General features: G+C 36.1%; 1 pseudogene across 1 annotated transcript; it reads left to right on the forward strand.

The window, feature by feature from the left end:
• Positions 1–9,065: 9,065 nt before the first annotated feature.
• LOC117089662 lies at positions 9,066–11,774 on the forward strand (annotated as a pseudogene). Its single transcript, XR_004439701.1, has one exon. The product of XR_004439701.1 is annotated as a cTAGE family member 15-like (transcript).
• The last annotated feature ends 11,857 nt before the right edge of the window (positions 11,775–23,631 follow it).

Raw genomic sequence — 23,631 nt, forward strand, 5'->3', positions numbered from 1 at the left:
TCATGCTCAGCAGGGAAAGACTACCATGAACTATTGAGTGTTATGAACAAGGTTGAAATTTAGTTAACAATTTAGATAATAGAAACGCCCAACAAAGTTAATGATTTTTGGTCCAATAGTTTGAACTAATAGCAGAAAAAAAAATAATTTTTCCGAGGAGGAAATAGTTACAAGATGTCAATGAGTAAGATTAGCAAAATTTAGTCTGAATATTTGAGGATCTAGAAGAGGCAGTAAATCTTAGAGATATCAATAAAGAAGGGACTAATTAAGTTGATGTTCTACATTGACTAAAACTCATGTCAGATTAAGGCAGTTAATTCTTGCATCATGCCTGGCTTTAAAACTGGCTGCCTATAAAAATATGCACCATTTTAAACAGCACATCTGTGAAGGGGTTTCGAGAAGAGACTCTTTGAATCACTTCTGTTCTCTATTCTGCAAGTTTTACTCTGCTCACTGATGTTGCTACTTCTTCAGAAAACTATCATTTCTTTGTGCCCACAATAAGTCAGTGTAAACTATTTCACTCATGTTTTTCATCTGAAAACAACCCTTTTTCTCTTGACACTCCCAAACATACATTTATTTCCCCTGATTCTAAAGGTTATAGGATTTAAAGTGCAACAAATTAAGAACTTACGTTTAAATTCCACTATAATACACTATCGTTTTAATGGAAATGGGAATTTTCCCAAGTCGAGTGATTTCTGTAGTTTTATTAATGCTTTTTTCCCTTTTGGTTATTGTATTAGATCTAAACATACATGCATATGTGAGTTTGTGTGTGTGTGTGTGTGTGTGTGTGTGTAAAAATGGCTCTGATATTTAAAAGCATTTCTCCTGAAGAATCTTTTTTATTTAACTTAGTCTTTCATTTTTACTTTTAAAATTAGATCATTTTTATTAGGCAGAAAAATGGGTCAATTTTATAATTATATAGCATTCTCTGTTTTAATATAAATGTTAATATATTGTGGGATCACACTGTTATGTTTTATATAATATTAAATTTCACACTGTGTAAATTACATAAGTTCAATTTTATTATAAACCTTTAAAATAGAAAAAAAGAATTCTTGCAGTATTAAAGCATACCAGATTGCCATTAGTCACTTTATTTTGTTTATTATATTCAATCACTTTCAACTATTGTAATTATTAAAAAGTAATCATGAACACATTTATAATAATTTTCCAAGTCTCTACATATTCTCATGGTGATTAATTATATTCCTTCTTATTTTACTTTCTTAATTTATTTTAAAGTATTAGAGAATTTATTAATTCACACTAATTTGGTAAGAGAAAATAATGGATTGAAGAAATTCATTTGGGGAAAGACATGGCAATGTGTTGTTCTCCAATTTTATGTAATTGTTATGTCAGCCTAGAAGAAACAATACACAGATGATTTAACTTCAGGAGTTGACCATGCTCCCAGTGGAGGGATGTGAAGAACCTTGTTCTATAAATAAAACAAAAAAGATGTAGCAAATGAGTATTCCAGAGTTCCTCTTACATTCAGGTGTACGTGTCAGCAAACTGGAAAGGATGGGCTTCTCATCTCAAGCACTGTTTTAGTACATTTTTGTAAGCAAGAAACATGACATTTTCTATAGCCTCTTAACTCAGTTTTAAAGTTGCCTCCAATTATTCTAGCCTTCATAACTAAAACTAAAAATGAGTTTGAAAATAAATGTAGGTATTTTGGAGGTATTCTTTACCAAACTTTCGGCAAGTGTGGAGAACAACAAATTTACATAGAAAGCTTAGTGAATACTGCAATTTTGTATAGTACATTTAACGTTAGGTTTTATGAAGAAAAACAGAATCTAGATAATTTTCTTCATGGCTCTTTCTCTTAGCACCAACACAAAGATTGACAAACTGTAGGTCTTTAAACAGAGTCTATTAAATGGGTAAATAAATAAATGTTGTTTATTCATGATAATACAAAAATTTCAGATGAACAAAATATTTAAATGAATGAGAAATAGCACCTATTAAATATGAGATTGAACATTTAACACTTAAACCAATAGTAACTGCAGGTTGTGTGGCCGTTGCATTAGTGTTCCATTGTTGTTGTAACAAATTACTACAAATTTAGCAGCTGAAAACAACACTAATTTGTCTTAAAGCTCTGGAGTTCAGAATTCCTGAATGAGTCATATTAGGCTAATATCAAGATATTGGAAGTCTGTTTCTTCTGAAGACTGCATAGGAAAGTCAGTTTTTTAACTTTTCCAGTTTTTAGAGATTACCTGCCTTTCTTGGCTCTTAGCCCCATTCCAGAATTACATGATTCCAATCTCTGCTCCTATAGCACATCTCTTTCTCTTACTCTGACCCTCTTGTCTTCTTCTTATAAGAACCCTTGTGATTACATTGGGTCCACCTGGATAATCCAGTACAATCTTTTCATCTCAATACCCTTAACTAAAATACATGTACAAAGCCCTTTTTACCATGTAAGGTAATATTCACAAGTTCTGGGGATTTGAATATGGGCATCTTTGGGATCTCATTATGCCATGTTAGATATCTATTCAAAGACTTAGTGACCAAATAGCTTCTAGGCTCAGGTTTTGCAAAACTAACTTTAGAATGACTGTCCATCTCACCTTCTCTAATTTAACTACATTTTGGCTTCTAATCTCTGGGGAGTGGCCAGTAACCTAGATAGTCTTGTTCTATCATTCTTTTTGTTATTGACTTTGTATATGTTTGGGGCCATAATAGCTAATCTGGAAGTAAGATACAAAACACCATCACAAAGCAGTGAATCTGTGTATAGGTGTAAAAACATACATTTGAAAGTGTAGTTATGACTCTACTCAATGCTGTAAGCCAAAGATACCACAGAGGGGACACAAAAGTCATTGGTGTCCATGTGATCATTGACTTATTCAGTGTTCTGATTCAGTTTCCCTCACAGCATGAATCTGGATCTATATATTTAGTCCCCTTAATTATTATTGACATGTAGGAGTCTGTAGCAGATTTGTATGAATAAAACTACCTTCACTGGCATAACTTGGAAAAAACATCCATGAGTTTGTACTGTCTGAAAATTATGTTTACCCACCATCACTTTTGTAACAAAATATGTTTGAGCTGTTCTGCAGATGTTACTAACGTGATTCCTTCTTACAGAATGAACCCTACCAGACAGTGAAGGAAAATGGCAAAAGCTTTTGACAATTTATGTCCACAGTACACATTGATGACAAGTACAACACCTACTTCTTTTAGTTATTTTTATGTTGCCAAAAAGTCCATAGTTGGAAAGGATGCCTTGCAAAAGCTCCATAAAGATAAGAGCTCAAATCTTATAGAGTTATGAAGTTCATATATCTTCTTCTGGAACAATTAAAAGTAGCTGCTTTAACTAAAAATTTTATAGGGTGTGTCCACAGGAAGATATAATTTGAGGATGACTAAAGTCTATACACTACGGGGGAAGGAGATATCATTACAAAAGAAGAAACAAAATACTTTTGCAAATTTCACAAAAAAAATACATTAAATATTAATAGAGCCTTTCCCAAAAGGATCTTACAGAAAATGAGATACTGTGAAGCTTATATACCATTAGTTTGACACCAATTTACCTCTCCGTGTTTATCTCCTTTTAATATAAAGTTAGCCTCTTGCTTGTTCATTACGTAGCCGAGGTTAATAAATGTTTACTGAACACTTCCCATTGTCTTCCTTACTTATCCTCTTTTTCCAAACAATCTGTCCATTGCTAAAGTATCCCTCAGTCCCTGAGGGTGATATTTCTTTGTATGGCTACCAGAAATACAAGTAGTTTTTTCACTGCTCTCATCCCCTGAAAGATAGAGTCCAATATAATCATCAGCACCTAGCCCCTGAGAAATAAGCAATGAGTGACTTCCTTCTGCCCTAAGATAGCCAGTATTCACTGACACTGGAGCTAAATATTAGCCTCCCCTGTTAGATGAAGCCTACCATACAATTTCAGGTGGTCCTCAGAGGCAGTTACTGATTGGAAAGTCTTTCAATTTCTAGGGAATGACTGACTACTCTGCTTCTACACCAACCTTCTCAAGAATGGACCATAAGTAATGATCAGACTAGGAATAAAATGACATTAATACGTTAATGTAAAGTGTTTTGAAGCAACCAATTTATTATATATTCTTTTTTTTTTTTTTTTGAGACGGAGTCTCGCTCTGTTGCCCGGGCTGGAGTGCAGTGGCCGGATCTCAGCTCACTGCAAGCTCTGCCTCCCAGGTTCATGGCATTCTCCTGCCTCAGCCTCCCGAGTGGCTGGGACTACAGGCGCCCGCCACCTCATAAATGAAGGAACTATTATATCACCTATCTTTTACAGATTAGTTTCCTGTGTATTTTAATTAACCGTTGTTACTATAAACCACCTAAAATATTTGAATAAAATGCAACAAATATAATTTTAAATATGTATCTATAGTGGTGAGATGCTAGAAAAAAATTTTAAGGGCCACAAGAAAAAAAAAAGTAAACCAAACCAGACATAAAAATCATGCATTATTTTCATAGTTGAATGGGTTTCTACATTTAAAATGACAAAGGTAAGTTTAAAATTAAATGCAACTGTGAAAGGAATTGTAGTTTTAGGAATAGAGAAACTTTTTTCCTAAATTTTATCCATCATTTAAGAAAAAGATTTCTAATTTCTTTTTGGTTTTAATTCCTTGTCTTTTATCTTTCCACCTTACAATTCTAAAGATCTTTAAATATAGAAATGTTTATTGTCATTTCTTGATCGTACTCCTGCAATAATTTTGTGAAAGTGGAAGTCTCATTGGGGTATAGAAGAAAGTACCTACATTTTGTGGGAAAAAAAGTTTCTTATCCAGCTCTCTACCTAAATGTCACAGAAGCTTGCAGGAGCAAACAATCATGATTATAAAATTGAGTGTGTATGATATGTGGGGATATAGGATGAGGGATGGGGATATAATTAAACTTTAAAAATTATAATTGGCTTATCTACAAAGTAGTGATAAACATGTTTACATTGCCTAGCTCCTAAAATTGTATTTGAACTTTTTGAATCAAGAAATAAAACCATATTGTGGTAACTACAGTTAATAACAATAAAAATGAATGAATAGCTTGATTTAGTCATTCAACAATGTATACATATATTAAAACACCAAGTTATACACCATAAATATATACAATCTTATTTGTCTATTTAAAAAAAAACATCAAAATGTGTGCACTTGTAAAAACTTCAACAAGCTATAAAATTGCTATAGTTGTTGACAGGAAGCCACATGTAACTCTGCCAATGTTTTCCCAATTCTGACATTCCACTTTAGAAAAGAAAAAAATTTTTCATTTATGCTCTTAAATTATGTAAACAAAACCCTGCATATTAAACTGATGAACTGGAGAAAAGGTTTGTTATCTATCTGTATGGAAGCCTTCATAAAAAAAGAAGTGAACATCCAAGAAATAAGTTAGACATTGGGACTTAAATATCATTTAACAAAGAGCAATAAATTGTGGAAGAGTCACAAGACAAAAGGGACTGGTCTTCTGGGGATGGTAAATTATGGGAAGGTAAATATATGGGGGAAACAAATGAAAAATAAGTTATTTTAGTAAAGTTTGTTATGCAGACTCAGTCTCATGTAGTCACCAGAATGATAAGAGGATCTTTAATGATGAATAGTTGTTATCTTCCTGATCTTCCTGGGCAAAGCTGGATTGGGGTGGAAATCTTCACAAAGGGAAAGTAATACCTTTCCTTTAGGTAGAATAGGGGCAGGTAGAGAGATTTTGCTGTATCTGGTGTTTCTCAAAGGTGTTCAGTTCAGAGTGATTGTATACAAAAGTAACATGTTTTGGATTGGCATAGTGTGATCCCCTTTATTACCCTAAAGTAGTAGTGCTTTTTTATTTTCTTTGTACTGTCACAGATCTACCATCTGTAATGCAAAAAGATGCACTACTCTAGAAAAAGAATATTTTTAAAATATGTCCTTGGACTTATATTTTACATCTCAGAAATACATTTGCATTTAGAAGAAATGCTTTTATTAAAAAACATATCTTTGGTGATTTTTCCAACTTAGTTGCCAAAAATTCACCTGGAATATCAGATTCAAATGCCTGTCTTCCAAGTAATTCTAATTCGGGGTGAGACCAAAAAATAACAATTTTAGGAATTACTCCATGTGATTCTAATTCTCCATGTGGTCTGTGGGGCATGTTTTGAGTAACATTCTGATAGGAAGAAAGTGTTAATTAAAATTAGTTTAGTCTTCTTATAAAGACATGTAGATATGTGTTGGAGATGGCTTTCTCATATTCCACAAGGGTATACTCTGCTTGTTCTTATGTGTTTCCAAAAAAGTATATGCATAAGAGACTGAAACTTCGTTTTTTGAAGACTGTAGTAGGACAACAGGACTTGAGAGAGAAAGAGAAGAAGGAAAGGAGACAAAAGTGAAAAAGATACTAATGGAATAATCACGTTTGAGATATGGGGGCTATGCAGGTGATTCTGTTCATCAGATAATATTCTGAACATTTACAAATGTATACTTATGAAAGAAAATATATGTTAGTAATAAAATGTTCCTATTGATTAACAAGGCACAAAACTGTTGTCTACTTATATTATATAAAAAATTTATTTAAAAAATAGCACTTAGGGCTCTGGCCTGCCTGCATCATAATTCTGTCTCAAAATCAGGGTGAAATATGAAGTTGCAGAAATGTATCCTAGAAGTCACTGGTGGCACCTTTAGAATCTAAATTAGCAACAACTAGAAATTTAGCAACAACTGGATTTATAATATTTGAATAAAATTATAATGGTAATTTCTAGAAGTTCTGTATGTGTTGTATGCAATTAAATAGAAATATACTAATCACCTAATATAAGTAAACCATACAACTTTACATTTTAATTATTTCTTATCAGCGGGAAATAAAGCAAACACATTGAAAGATTATAATAGGATGTGAATATCTTGTTTATATGTATTTTCTACCCCCTACAAGTTAGGTTTAGTTAAAACTTGATTTATTTCAGGTCCTAAAAGGTTAGGTAGTGTAAACGTAGATACATTGTTTTGTTTCAGATGTCTTTATAAATTGGACGTTAGCACTTTACCACATTAAAATTTTGTGCATGATTTCTCATGATTGTCGATTGATTTAAATAAACTTGGGATGAGTAATAAAAAAATAATAGCAGTTGTTTTGTGATCCATCCTTCCTAAACAGGGGCCACCAGATAATTAATTAAAGAAGTAAAACAGTTGGAAAAGTATCAACCTCATTATTAACAGGCCATTTAAACTATTATATAGAATTGACCAATAGAAAGAAAAATGGGAGTCCTGATCTACGGAATACTTTTAGTAGAATACATATTTTCAGTCAGGACTGCTGATAGTTAACGAATTAGAACTTTAAGTGGCACATGATCCACTGAAAAATGTAGCATCAGCTTTTTAATTATAACAATATAATAATCACTACTGTGGAAGTGATTCATTTTCTCTTTATATTGCTTAGAGAGTCCATCTGTAAAATTTAGACCAGAGTGTGTCCTAATGTGGCAAGGAAGAACTTGAAGAGCTTCACTGGCATTCTCAGATTTCTTAATGTTTTGTTTGATAATCCAAGAGTTTTAATTGAGTCTTTTTTTTACCATAAATTTTTTTCTTAAAGATTCACGGGATGCATATGCAGGTTTGTTACATGGATATATTATGTAATGTTGTGATTTAGGCTTCTAGTGAACTCATTACCCAAATAGTAAATACAGTACCCAACAAGCAGTTTTTAAATCCTCACCGCCCCCACCCTCATTATCCCTCCCCACTCTAGCAGTCCCCAATGTCTATCATTTCTATCTTTATCCTGTACCCATTGATTAACTCCCACTTATAAGTGAGAACATGCTGTATTTGGTTTTCTGTTTATATGTTAATTAACTAAGAACAATGACCTCTAGCTGCATCCATGTTGCTATGAAGGACACTATTTCATTCTTTTTCGCTGCAGTGAGTATTCCATGGTGTGTAGATAATGCATTTTCTTAATCCAGTCCACCTTGATGGAGACCTAGGTTGATTTCATGACGTTGATACTACAAATATTGCTGAAATAAAGATACAAGGGCAGGTGTCTTTTTCATATAATGATTGCTTTTTCCTTTGAATATATACCCAGTAGTGAGATTGCTGGGTTGAATGGTAGTTCTATAGTTAGTTCTTGAAAAATCTCCATATTGCTTTTCTTAGGGATTTGTATTAGTCCATTCTCACATTGCTATAAAGAACTGCCTGAGACTGGGTAATTTAAAAAGGAAACAAGTTTAATTGACTCACAGTTCTGCAGGCTTAACAGAAAGTATGACTGGAAGGCCTCAGGAAATCTACAATCATGGCAAAAAATGAAGGGGAAGCAATTATGTCTTACTACAGATCAGGAAAGAGAGAGAGAGAGAAGGGGGAGGTGTCACACACTTTTAAACAATCAGATCTCATGAGAACTCACTCACTAACAAGAGAACAGCAAGGGGGAAATGAGCCCCTATGCTCCAATAACCTCCCACCAGGATCCTCCACTGACATGTGATGATTACAATTTGAGGTGGAATTGGGTGGGGAAATAGAGCCAAACCATATTAGCTCCTTTAATGCGTTGTGTGTTAAGGGTTTTTATTATGAAAGATTTGGGATTTTATCAAATGCTTTTCTACATCTGTTAAAATGGACAATTTAAAAGGATGAAAAAAGGTATATTGCAAAAGCATTAATGCAAGGAAAGCAAGAGTGCCTGTATGTATATCAGGTAAAGCAAAGAAAATTACCAGAAACAGATTATATAATGATCCAAGGTTTAATCCATGAAGAGGACAGCAATTTTTAAAGTGTATTCATCAAACAACAGAGCTTCAAAATATGTGATGTGAAAACTGCCAGAACTAAGGCGGGTCGGACTCGGAACTGTGCTGCCTCAGGATGTAAAGTGTAGCAAGGGGGCCGGGGGGATTGGGGAGCAGCAGCATGGGGCTGTGAGGCCTGTGAGGGGCCCGCGTTCCCCAGCTCCCCCCGCAGCCGGCTCCGCAGTGGTCCGCTCCGCTTGGTTGCCCCGTGAGGATTCGGGTTCCAGACCCCAGGCTGCGTGTTCTCCACCGCTTGTTGTGGCCAGTGTTACTGCGGTGACCCCAGAGCAGTCTGGGCGCTATGGAGGAGCCCGGCGCTACCCTTCAGCCCTATTTGGGGCTGGTCCTGGAGGAGCTACGCAGGGTTGTGGCAGCACTGCCTGAAAGTAGGAGACCAGATTCGATTCCTTATGGTTTCCCTTGGGAACTGGTGGTATGTGCAGCTGTTGTTGGATTTTTTGCTGTTCTCCTTTTCTTGTGGAGAAGTTTTAGATCGGTTAGGAGTCGGCTTTACGTGGAAAGAGAAAAAAAACTTGCTGCAACGCTTTCTGGACTAATTGAAGAAAAATGTAAACTACTTGAAAAATTTAGCCTTTTTCAAAAAGAGTACGAAGCCTATGAAGCAGAGTCATCTTTAGAGAATGGCAGCTTCGAGAAGGCGGCAGCAGAAGCACGAAGTTTGGAGGCAACCTGTGAAAAGCTGAACAGGTCCAATTCTGAACTTGAGGATGAAATCCTCTGTCTAGAAAAAGAGTTCAAAGAAGAGAAATCTAAACATTCTCAACAAGATGAATTGATGGAGGATATTTCAAAAAGGATATGGTCTCTAGAAGATGAGTCAAAATCCCTCAAATCACAAATAGCTGAAGTCAAAATTATCTGCAAAATATTTAACACGAATGAAGAACGACGGGAGATAGCAATAAAAGATGCTTTGAATGAAAATTCTCAACTTCAGGAAAGCCAGAAGCGGCTTTTCAAGAAGCTGAAGTATGGAAAGAACAAGTGAGTGAACTTAATAAACAGAAAATAACATTTGAAGACTCCAAAGTACAGGCAGAACAAGTTCTAAGTGATAAAGAAAATCACATCAACACTCTGACTGGATGCTTGCTAAAGATGAAAGATCGGGCTGCTGTGCTTGGAGAGGATATAATGGATGATGATAACTTGGAATTAGAAGTGAATGGTGAATCGGAAAATGGTGCTTACTTAGATGATCCTCCAAAAGGAGCTTTGAAGGAACTGATTCATGCTGCTCAGTTAGATGTTTCTTTAAAAACCTTAGAAGGAGAAAGAAACCACATTATTATTCAGTTATCTGACGCTGATAAAACAAAGGAAGAGCATACAGAGCATATTAAAAATCTTCAGACTGAACAAGCATCTTTGCAGTCAGAAAACATGTATTTTGAAAGTGAGAATCAGAAGCTTCAACAGAAACTTAAAATAATGACTGAATTCTATCAAGAAAATGAAATGAAACTCCACAGGAAATTGACAGTAGAGGAAAATTACCAGATAGAGGAAGAAGAGAAACTTTCTAAAGTGGAAAAAAAGATCAGCCATACGACTGAAGGGCTAGAGGCCTATAGAAAGCTAGCCAAAGATCTTGAAGAACAATTGGAGAGAACTATTAGTTTTTATCAAAGGCAGGTTATTTCCTACAAGAAAAAAGGACATGATAATTGGTTGGCAGCTCAGACTGCTGAAAGAAACCTCAATGATTTAAGGAAAGAAAATGCTCACAACAGACAAAGATTAACTGAAACAGAGCTTAAATTTGAACTTTTAGAAAAAGATCCTTGTGCACCTGATGTTTCAAATACAACATTTGGCAGAGAGCATTCCCCATATGGTCCCTCACCATTGGGTCGGCCTTCATCTGAAACAAGAGCTTTTCTCTCTCCTCAAACTTTGTTGGAGGGTCCACTCAGACTCTCACCTGTGTTTCCGAGGGGAGGAGGGAGAGGCCCAAGAGGTCCTGGGAATCCTCTGGCCCATCAGATTACCAATGAAAGAGGAGAACCAGGCTGTGATACGTTAACCGATCCTCACAGGGCTCCTTCTGACACTGGATCCCTGTCATCTCCGCGGGAACAGGACAGTAGGATGATGTTTCCTCTACCAGGACAATCATATCCTGATTCAGCTCCTCCTCCACAAAGGGAAGACAGATTTTATTCTAATTCTGATAGACTGTCTGGGCCAGGAGAACTCAGAAGTTTTAATACGCCTTCTTTGGATAAAATGGATGGGTCAATGCCTTCAGAAATGGAGTCCAGTAGAAATGATGCCAAAGATGATCCTGGTAATTTAAATGTGCCTGATTCATCTCTCCCTGCTACAAATGAAGCAACTGGCACCCACTTTGTTCCTCCACCTCTAGCTCCAATCAGAGGTCCATTGTTTCCAGTGAATACAAGGGGACCGTTCATAAGAAGAGTATCTCCTTTCCCCCCACCTCCTCCAGGAACCATGTTTGGAGCTTCTCGAGGTTATTACTATCCACCAAGGAATTTCCCAGGTCCACGACATGCTCCATTTGCAGTGAGAAACGTCTATCCACCGAGGGGTTTCCCTCCTTACCTTCACCCAAGACCTGGATTTTACCCCAACCTCACATTCTGAAGGTAGAAGCGAGTTCCCTTCAGGGTTGACTCCGCCTTCAAAGGAGCCTGCTGCTGAACATCCAGAGCCACAGCAAGAAATCTGACAATATTTTTGCTCTCTTCAAAAGTAATTTAGACTGATCTCATTTTCAGTTTAAGTAACGGCTGTTACTTAACTGATTATACTTTTCTCAAATTGAAGTTTAATGCAATTATAGTTCTTAGTATAATATTGTGCAAATAAAGATGATTTAAATACAAAAAAATCATAAAGTTTTTGTTTTTAATTTTCTTTCACATTTATTGATTTGCATATGTTGAACCATCATTGCATCCCAGGGATAAAACCCACTTGATTGTGATAAATTATCTTTTTGATGTTCTGCTAGATTTGGTTTGCTATTCTGTGCTAATCTTTGCTAATCTTTTTTTTTTTTTTTTTTAAGATTTTCATTTCCATCATTAGGATTATTGGTCTGGAGTTTTCTTTTTTGTTGTTTCCTTGCCAAATTTTGGTATCAGGATAATACTCATTTTGTAGAATGAGTTAGGGGGTAGTCTTGCCTCCTTGAGTTCTTGAAATAGTTTCAGTAAGGTTGGAACCAGTTCTTTGTATGTCTGGTATAATACAGCCGGGAATCTGTCTCATCTATGGCTTTTTTGGTTTGTAGGTTTTGTATTACTTATTCAATTTCATAACTCAGTATTGAGTGGTTTAGGATTTCAATTTCTTCTTCATTCAATCTTGGGATTTTGTGTGTTTTCAGGAACATATCAATTTCTTCTATGTTTTCTGGTTTGTATATATATAGATATTCATACTCACGAATATGACTGTTACAGATGTTCTAGTTCTAGTTTGTATGCTATAGATGTTCATAGTCAAAATATCTCTAAGGATATTTTGTATTTCTGTGATATCAATTGTTATATCATCTTTGTCATTTCTGACTGTACGTGAGTCTTACCTCTTTTTTCATAGTCTATCAGTCTTGCTAATACTCTCAAATAACCAGCTTTTCATTCCTTCGATCCTTTCTCCGATGTTTTTGGTCTCAATCTCATTTAGTTCTGCTTTGATCTTTGTTATTTCTTTTCTTATGAAAGCTTTGGGTTTGTTCCTCTTGGTCTTGATTTCTAATTTTATTCCCCTGAGATCTGACATGAAGCTGGATATAATTTCAATCCACTACACCCACATTTCCTTTCACTTAAGGGGACTCTGTTGAGTTATGTTGCACCCCCAATTAGGGACAGCCCACACCAAGGGTTATATATAGAGGGCTCCTGCAGTTCCCCAGGGACCTGCCAGTCCCCTGTGCTTGTCAAAGTCAGAATGGTTTGTAGTGTACGTTTGTGGGGGATTTGGTGGTGCTGTGACTCAAGGACTGAGGTTCCCCTGGCAGGACAGTGGCCCACCATAAGTGCATGACCAGTATGGCACCTGCTGTATCAGTTCAGGCCTGAGGGGAGTGTGGGTTGACCTGCATGAGCTGGCCACCTAATTCTCTGTCCCCACGATTTTCCCAAATCTCTACCAACATCCTTGTCCTGGATCAGGAGAGCAGAGGGACTCAGCAGTTTGGCAGTCAGCAGATTGTCATAGCAATAGAAGGAGCAGGAAAGCACTTCCATCTACCCTTTCTGCAAGGTTCCAAGTTCCTTGCAGTTCCATCTCTGCCAGACCAACTGCCTCCCTTTTCTGTGCTCTAGCTTCTTCCTGTGGGCACTCCGACAGGCCCTGGGTCTCCTCCCTCAGCCATTCAGATGACTATTTATCAGTAATCTTTATTTTTATTTTTTCCAGGGGAATTGGCATGCCATGTCCCTAGTCAGCCTCCTTGAAAGAAAAAACCTAAATTGAGTCTTTTTTATTCCCTATTCAATATTCTCCCTTGCCTGTTTTGAAATTATGTTATTTACCTGAAAATTTTAACTCTGCCCTGATATTTCATCATGAAGAAAAAGAACATATCTAAAATGTAATGCATCTGCTTTTCTTTCTCCCAATAAATATCTCTATATTAGATTATATTTCACTTTTCTCATCCAACTACAATGTTTATACATCAATTCAACAAAAAATTTACATCAAATACTGTGCTGGGAGTTGGGGATATAATGGCAAAACGTACAGATTCTTTGTCTGAAAGCATGGAATTATAGTCCAGCAGGAAAGGCAGATATAAATATATAAAACTTTTATGGTATCTATAATTTGCTAACTTCTAACCTACTATAAAAAGTTAGAAAAGTTTTTCTTGTTGTGTCATGTAAGGCAAGAATTGGATAGAAGAGGAAAGAAAGATGAGGATGATGGTTACCAGCAAAGAGAACAGCATGAGTGAAGACCCTGAGGACTTTTAAGAACTCAAGAAAGATCACACAGATGAAGTTGAAGACATGATGGACTGAAGTGTATAGCCAGGCTGGAACTAGATAATGGAGGGCACTGCAGGGTTTGTTTAAAGACTCTGACCTTTAACGTAAGACAAATAGAACACCCAGAAAGAGGGTATACTTCGTTTTAGATGGCTTCACTCTCTTCTTTTTCAGATTCAAAACTCTACCTGTGTTTTTGTCCTAATTCCTTCCCCCCTCCATCCAACAGCTTATCATCTATCATCTTTTCCTTCACTCTTATCTTCAACCCTTCTTGTCTATCAATATTTTTTTCTCCTAAATGCCTCCAGTCGCACCTGGACCAAATAATTGTTTTTCTTCAACCTATACATATTCTTTTGCCCTACATTGTCTAATGCCTTCAAATAATAACATACCTTTTGCTGCACGGCATTTTTGTAATAATTACATCAAAAAAATCCATGAGTAGACTGCAGTCCAAATCACTCTGTTAGTTTATTTATAAAACGTTTGCAGAGTCCCAGTATTGTAACAGGCATTGAAAGTATTATCAGTGTCCTCTGTGAGGAAAGGTTTAGTTTATTTGTAAATGAGCCATTCCACAGTATTGTTCACATTTTTTGTAAATGATCCATTCCACAGTATTATCAGGATCAAACTATGTGATTTTAACCCTCAATAAATATGTATCGTGCAACTACTTGGTGTAGAGAATGAGAATATTGATTAAGTAAAATACAAGGTTTTTGTCCCTCCAGAAACACAGAAGGGATAGTGTTGCAGCTAAATGACAAAGAATACAGATAAGAAACAAGTAAATAAATGTATATGTTACTTTCAAATAATATATTCGGCAAAAGCAAATTTAAACTATATAGTATTTTAAATTAATTCACTCATTTATTCAACAAATATCTGTATGGCATCTGCTCTGTGAATTTGCTGTGTTGAGTAAGCAAATGTCAGCAAAAGAAGTTGTCCTTCCCTTAAAGAGCTCAAATTCTCAGAGGACTAGTGTATGACCTGATAAACTGCTTTACAATGAGGTGGCTGAGAGAACAAAGGTCGTAGCAAGCCACTGGAGGAGAGACTCAATTTACTTAAGAGAGTAGAGGTAAGATTTCAGAGAGTAAATAACATCTAGGGCACTGAATTTTAAAGGATGAATAAAAGATTATTAAAAATGGATTGTGATTTTCCAAGCTAAATGATTAGTAGGAGTAAATGAGTAAATAAGGTGAAGAGTCTGGTATGTGATCAAGTCAGACAGGCTCAATGATTGGAAAAAAGAACATATGAGTGATGAGGAGATAGAGGGCTGGCAGACATAGAAGAAATACTTATGATCTCACTGAGCCCTTTGTTCCAAATTAATGTTATTTATTATTAAATTTCATCAGAATTAAGATATTAGCCTTAAGTCAGCTATTCAACTCAGGTAGATTATCAAATAAATTAACTAGATAAATTTATAGTACAATTAACTACTTATCCCATTTACCTTTCTTAGTGAAATCAAGCCTACAATTCAACAATTAATTAAACAGGGTTGTTCTTTTCAGGGGAGACGTAACTATTATTCTTTCTCCTTGGAATTAATGAAACTTTCCATTCAACAATGTGTATTTCATCACCAATCTCTCAAATTCCCACTGGGCAGCAAGATATTAGTATTTGAATATTTATGATGGTGCTGAAGTATAGTCAGTGATTGCATTTTCTGTGATAAAAGTAACAGTAAGAACAACTATTTCTTATATATGATAAGTTTGTTGCCTACTACCGGGACCCTTAGGGGAAAATTCCATTAAAACAAGTCAAATTAATAAGCATGCATATCTCCACATGATCAGCATTCATCATTTTCAAATTATTATATCATTCACCTTCTATGGGAGAAATGCAGTTATTGTTACAGATCATCATCACAAGATCAATGTTTCTAGTTTCAAAAACAGATGTCTCGCCGGGCGCAGTGGCTCAAGCCTGTAATCCCAGCACTTTGGGAGGCCGAGACGGGCGGATCACGAGGTCAGGAGATCGAGACCATCCTGGCTAACACTGCGAAACCCCGTCTCTACTAAAAAATACAAAAAACTAGCCGGGCGAGGTGGCGGGCGCCTGTAGTCCCAGCTACTCGGGAGGCTGAGGCAGGAGAATGGCGTGAACCCGGGAGGCGGAGCTTGCAGTGAGCTGAGATCCGGCCTCTGCACTCCAGCCCCAGCGACAGAGTGAGACTCCGTCTCAAAAAAACAACAACAACAACAACAAAAATTGATGTCTCTCTTGGTTTCAAATTAATCTGCTAGCAGGAGTCTGATATTACTTCAGTATATTAGAATGAAAATATGTCCATGAATATTCATTCATGAGCGTGGACTTCTTAATTTAGATAGTTAGCTTTTTAGTATAGTTTCTTTCATTTAGTTGGCCAGCCACTATCCATTATTACTTTGCATTTACGCAGCAGCTTTCCTCTAAGGAGCCTAAAGTACTGTAGTTTAATTGTCCAAAAGAAACGGTGTCAGGCTAGAGTGAAGGGAGGTAGAAAAATGGGTTTCCTGATTGTCTTAGGGAATTGGGAGATACTTAATTCTAATTCTGGCTTTAAGCCCAGACAGTGAGGCTGTGTCTATACAAGTGAGGTTATATGTGACTTTGAAATTTTGCTTCCATGATAACAGGTACATGGAATCTCATTTCAAGAAATTCATGTTATTCTAAGCCAGTATTTCTCAACATGGGATAATTTTCTCCTTTTCATCCGCCCCTGCCTTAGGTAGATGTGCCACTATCCAGAAATATTGTAGGGATAGAAGGTTGTACTATTGTATCTTGTGCATACAGGTTGAGGATGCTGCTAAAAATCCCGAAATCTATAGGATAACTCCTTACAAAAATAATGATCCGTTCTAAATGTCAGTATTGCTGAGCTTAAAAGAATAATCTAAGGCTTAATATTGCATACACACTCAATTTCTTTGGCATTTACAGAAAAAGTCTAGTGCCAGATAATAGTGGTAGGTGCCAGGTATAAATGTGATTCTAGTGAAACTTCATTTGCAATCAGGAGAATTCCCAGATATGATATAACGTCTACCTTTAATTCTTTAAGCTAATCTACTAAGAAGATATTCTCAGAAATAAAATCAATCTGGACCCTACATTCCTGCCATGAATCTAAAGTAATAAAGGAATCTTTTAATTCTCATTTTATCTGGAGTGTCTTATGTCCTCTCCATCTTTTTTCTGGAGTCCAATTTCTAACTGATGTTCCCAGAGCTAACTGATGGAAATGAGCAGTGAGCAACACTGATTTTTGTCCAGTGAACAATACTGACTCCAATTATTTTCACACTCCCCTTCCTGCAGATAAATGTGGTGCCTTCCTCAACAGATCCAAATACAGAAACACACTAGAACTGAAGTTTCTGTAGGAAAGCATATTAGCTCAGATATGTACATAAAGTAATCATGCAACTACAGAAATTTCTGTTTTACCATTGCCATTTTTAGCAGAATTTACTAACCATCCAGTTACATGGCTGAGAGTGCCTCACATGTTTTAGTATGTAAACTACAGTACAATACAATATTTCATGCAGTAATTTAATAAAGTACAATTTAATTTAACCCACTCTATCCTTACCTTTCAAGGCACTGCTCCAGATTCCAAATTTTTCTATTCACAGGATTAGTTAAAAATAATTTTAAGCAGAATGGGAGAGACTGAAAACTGCAATGGGGTATATTAATAAGTACCTGTCAATTAAGTATAATGAGAACTGTCTCTGACAAAGTGTGACATTTGGTTATGCCAACTACAGATGTCTGAAATTATTTACCACTAGCATCTGTGATTTTATTACTCCTTCTCTGAGATCACAACTGCTCATATCAGAATTTGCTAAGATATGCTGGCCCTTGTGCTAAGAACAATTTCCATTGCCACCGGATATTATTAGGAATTACACCAGATACTCACCTTTTCCAGAGTTATCATGGTTTTCTGTATTTTCTCTGGATGACCACTGATTCCTACCATGGCATTGCCATCCCATTACAGATATTCTAGAGTCCTCTTGAAGCTAAAGCTATATAGTCAAGTGTTAAGAAATGGGAAGGAAGTGCCTATTTTCCAATTTTTTGTAACACTTGGATGGAATAAATAAGTGCTGCTTTTGTTTCAGTACCTAGAGTTTTTTTTGGTGAAATATACCATATACTGCAAACATATGTTCATAAATGGCTAGTAGGATAGATAATTCTGATTGAAATATGCTTCCTCTAAAAAGATCAGAGTTTTTCTTTTCACTGATTAAGCTTATGGTCCATGACTTCTCTTAGAATGTGTTTTCTCCCAAGAGACTCCTTAGATCCTTATGTAAATAGGATTCCTGTGAACTCATCCCACCAATTGGTGAACATGTCTAGACAGATTGACATCCCAGAGGTTCACACAGCTAAGAATTAATCTAGGATTTATTACTCTATTAGAACTAAAAATATATATCATTTTTTATAAGCAAAAGTGAAAATAAACAGTTTGCCAGCAAATGTTAATCATCTGTAAGTAAAATGTCTCGTTCCAAAAGTGGCTAATTTTTGTTTTTCTGTGTATTTAGATCTTATTCACATGCATGCTTCTCCAGTCCGCTTTTCTTTTATGTCAATTTCTTGAGACAATAAAAATAAGACTATATTTTTTTGGTTTTTTTGAATATTCATGTCTTGTGGACTAAATTGTACCCCCCAATTTATATGTTGAAGCCCTAACTCCCAATGTGACTGTATTTGAAGACAGGGAGTAATTACGATTAAATGTGGTCATCAGAGTGGGGTCCTAATTCAATAGGACTAGTGTCTTTATAAGAAAAGAAAGAGGTTCCAGGAGTATGCACACACAGAGAAAAGATCACGTGAGGACACAGCAAGGAAGAGTCTGTCTGGAAGTGAGGAGAAGACTACTCACCAGAAACCAACCCTACTGGCATGTGACCCTTGAGATTCTAGCATTCAGAAATGTGCAAAAGTAGGTTTTTGTTGTTTAAGCCACCCAAGTCTGTGATATTCTGTTACGGGAGTCTGGACAGACTAATACACCATGGCAAGCATCTACTACTCTCTGTTTTCGATTATGTCCTAGACAAAAGATGTAGCCTATTTCCCTGTATCACCTAGTACAACATTGAAATATAATGGTATCAAGAGTATATTTTTCTTTTAAATACTAATAGGTAGTCACCTAATGATGATGATTACCTATTAGTAATCATATGATGACAATTAAGTGATTACCTATTAATATTTAAAAGAATAATACACTCTTGAATGTAAATGACTCACTGCCACATTATTTTCACCATCCTTTTGCCATGGTTTTATTTATTTATTTATTATTTTTATTGTATTTATTATTATACTTTAAGTTCTAGGGTACATGTGCACAACATGCAGTTTTGTTACATATGTATACATGCGCCATGTTGGTGTGCTGCACCGATTAGCTCGTCATTTATATTAGGTATATCTCCTAATATATCTCCTAGATATACCTAATATATTAGGTATATCTCCTAATGCTATCCCTCCCACCTTCCCCGACCCCATGACATGCCCTGGTGTGTGATGTTCCCCTTCCTGTGATCAAGTGTTCTCATTGTTCAATTCCCACCTATGAGTGAGAACATGCGTGTTTGGTTTTTTGTCCTTGCAATAGTTTGCTGAGAATGTTGGTTTCCAGCTTCATCCATGTACCTACAAAGGACATGAACTCATCTTTTTTATGGCTGCATAGTATTCCATGGGGTATATGTGCCACATTTTTTTAAATCCAGTCTATCATTGATGGACTCTTCCCTAGCTCATTTTATGAGGCCAGCATGATCCTCATACCAAAGCCTGGCAGAGACACAACAAAAAAAGAGAATTGTAGGCCAATATCCCTGATGAACATTGATGCAAAAATCCTGAATAAAATACTGGCAAACCAAATCCAGCATCACATCAAAAAGCTTATCCACCATGATCAAGTCAGTTTCATCCCTGGGTTGCAAGGCTGGTTTAACATATGCAAATCAATAAAGGTAATCCATCACATAAACAGAACCAAAGACAAAAAACACATAATTATCTCAATAGATGCAGAAAAGACCTTTGACAAAATTCAACAGTTCTTCATGCTAAAAACTCACAATAAATTAGGTATTGATGGGACATATCTCAAAATAATACAAGCTATTTATGATAAACCCATAGCCAATATCGTACTGAATGGGCAAAAACTGGAAGCATTCCCTTTGAAAACTGGCACACGACAGGGATGCCCTCTCTCACCACTCCTATTCAACATAGTGTTGGAAGTTCTGGCCATGGTTTTAAAATAGCAAGTTAACTTAAAATCTAGAGTATGTCATATATTTTCCATAAGTATAGCATTATTTATCTGATGCATTTATCTAAATTGGCTTGCTCAATCAACTTTATGTATACTTTGTAACAATTATAGATTTTAAAATATTTTTAGATTATTAACATTTTTCAAAAACTTATTGGCTTCTAACAGAAAGTCTCCACCAACAATGATATCTGTCCCACTCCTTACATTTCTAATTACATATTCTTTGGAGTATACAGGTAGATCAGTGCTTAAAATCTAATTTATTCATCTAATTATTTCTTTTTAAAAAGGAGTGCTCTACTGGGAAACTTCATAGCATACACATTAGATCTCCATTATCTTTTTCCAGGTATAACATTTCTCACTAATGAGTGAATTAAACTTAAGCATGTGGAACGTAGCACTATCTTGCTATATGATAACGTCAATTCACTTCCCTGTGAGAACAAAGAGGGAGAGGACTCTCATCAAATTGTTTAAGAGTAAAGCAAATGCTGTCTTTTATGTAGGTCATGAAAGAGCAAAAGGGACGATGAAGTAAAGGCAAGAATGAAAACTAATCTCTCTTAGTGTGATGTCTGTAGCAACTGATGAGACAGTATTGCTAATGAGCGCCTTAGAGGTGGCACAGCTGAACCATATCAAAAATCATCTGAAGCAAACTAATCTTATGTCTCTGGCTAGAATGTTATGAAATCTTTCCTGACAAGAGGTGACAAATGTGCCTCCATTTGTGGTTGTGTAGACTTCAACTTCCACAAGTTTGGGCATCAGCAAGAGTAATGGAGTGGAGAATTTGTACAACAATGATAATAATGGCAACCATTAATTAAATGCCTCCTAGATGCCAGTTACTGTACTAGGCATTTTATAGCATCATTTCATGAAATGTTTTCACCACCCCTAGAAATAGGAATTATACCTCTTTCTTAAAGGTAAAGAAACAAAGGCAAAAAGGGAAATTAGTTGCAGAGGCAAACTTAGGTGGAAATGCAAGAATTTGAACTCACATTTATCTGAAGTGCTGTCCAATTAGAAAGTTACTTTAGGTCAGTAAACACATATTAAGCAACAATTATAATTGAAATTATAATAGTTCAATTGTGGAAAAATTAAAGTCCTTGCTTTCCAAAAGCAACTTTCCAGAGCAACATTTATTACTCCAGAACCAAGCAAGCTATATTTTAAGGAGGAAAAAAGCTTGTGGTCCTCCCAGAGTGATGAAAAACTTGAAGAATCATCTGTATCTGAAAATATACATCATTGACTCTATCAAGGATGCTATTGAAATACCAGTCACTTATTTATCAAGAGTGACTCATCATCTGTCTGTGTCATACCTGATCTATTAGACTTTTAGTTCTAGAGCTGGCCCTCTCATGGGTAACTCACAAAAGGGAAAACAAGACTGTTAAAATGGATTGAGGTTAAAATGTATTCATGTCATGTAATGCCCTTCATAATCTGTTTACTGTTTTACTGTCTAATCTTATTTCCACTCATTCTCCCTTAGACACTCTTTTATTCCTGCAGAACTAAACTGCTTGGAGCTCATCAAATGTGACATGTCCTTTATTACTTCATGACTTACTCGATCTGTTCCCTTGTTCTGGCAGAATCAATCAATCAAACAAAAACAACTCCTACACATTAGACTAGATACATCTCCTGCCTGATATAAAGATTTACCTCCTGTACAACACGTTTTCTGGCTCTTATACCTATGTTGTGCCATTTTTGTTTAATTCCCCTTCTTTGTATTCCTGCAGTGTTCCATACATATCTCCATTATAGAATAGATGGGCTATTGATATCATTAACTCCTGTCTCCCCTTCATCTAACTATCAGATCTTTAAGGTTAGCTGTTATCACAGTAAGACTTAAAAAAGAAAAACAAACAAACGAAAAAAACTATCCCCCAGTCGGGTGTGGTGGCTCACGCCAGTAATCCCAGGACTTTGGGAGGCTGAGGCGGGCGGATCACGAGGTCAAGAGATCAAGACCGTCCTGGCCAACATGATGAAACCCCATCTCTACTAACAATACAAAAATTAACTGGGTGTGGTGGTGCACACCTGTAGTCCCAGCTACTTGGGAGGTTGAAGCAGAAGAATTGCTTTAACCCAGGAGATGGCTGTTGCAGTGAGCCAAGATCATGCCATTGCACTCCAGCCTGGCTACCGAATGAGACTCCATTAAAAACAAACGAAAAACAAAACTATCCTTAAACTCAGGAGAATTCAGTAACATTCATTCTCCTGCCCAGGGTTGTAGGTTGGTTGTGTTTTAGTTTATGGCAATCTTAGCTGGGCAGTGTAAATGCAGGCACTAATTTGGTGCTCCAGGCTCCTGGATGTGTTTTGGATTTAGTTCTTTTATATATGTATGACGATTAAGGTTGAAAGAGAGGGGGCTATCTGGGTTACGTTCTTCTCTTGAGTATTACCAGAGTGTAAAAGGCAATCCAAACTGTACAAGAACATTCAACAAGAACCTGCTAATGGTGTGATATGACCCAAAAGCACAGAGAGTTCCCATTAGCCAAAGAAAACCTTGGGCAGGCCTCTTATCAATGCCAGACCCACAAGTCACTAGTTCATAGCAATTCTGGAATTCCTCTGGGCAAATGTTACAACCTACCATGAGAGAGGGAGGGTTGACTGATTAAGCCAGTTTTCTGGAATAACTCCCCATTCCATTATTCTCAACAATTGGTTGCTTTGTTCTCTGGAAGAGCCTGACCTGACAACATCCTCGGCCACTTCTGAAGTAGGATACTTGTTCCAGTGAAGGGAACACATATGAAAATACTAAACATAACTAAACATACTCATCGTATATTGTTGCTGGGAATTTAAAATAATATATTAATTTGAGAAACTGTTTGCCAATGTCCATAAAGTTTAACATATTCTCATCTTATAACCCAGCAATTCCACTCCTAAGTACATGCCTAAGAGAAATAAGAGCATATGTCCACAAAATCACTTCTAAAATATTTGCAGCAGCTTAATTCATAATAGCCAAAAAGAAAAAGAGCCACCTAAAAGAATTTTTTTTACAAATCATGGTGTAATAATAAAATGAAATACTATTTGGCAATTACAAAGAACAAACTATTGGTATATACAACAATATAAAAGACTATCAAGGTAAGTATTAAAGAAAGGCAGAAAAAAAGAGTAGATATTGTAAGATTTTATTGTCTATTTCTCCTGGCCTATATGCCTCCAAGATATATGTCTAAGAGTCTAGGACTGGATACAGTAGATAAGAAACATGAATGCCTCCAATTTGAAGAAAAGAAAAGTGTGATAAACCAATG

Source organism: Trachypithecus francoisi, unplaced genomic scaffold, assembly GCF_009764315.1.
Source record: "Trachypithecus francoisi isolate TF-2019V2 unplaced genomic scaffold, Tfra_2.0 Lachesis_group11, whole genome shotgun sequence".
Lineage (NCBI taxonomy): Eukaryota > Metazoa > Chordata > Mammalia > Primates > Cercopithecidae > Trachypithecus > Trachypithecus francoisi.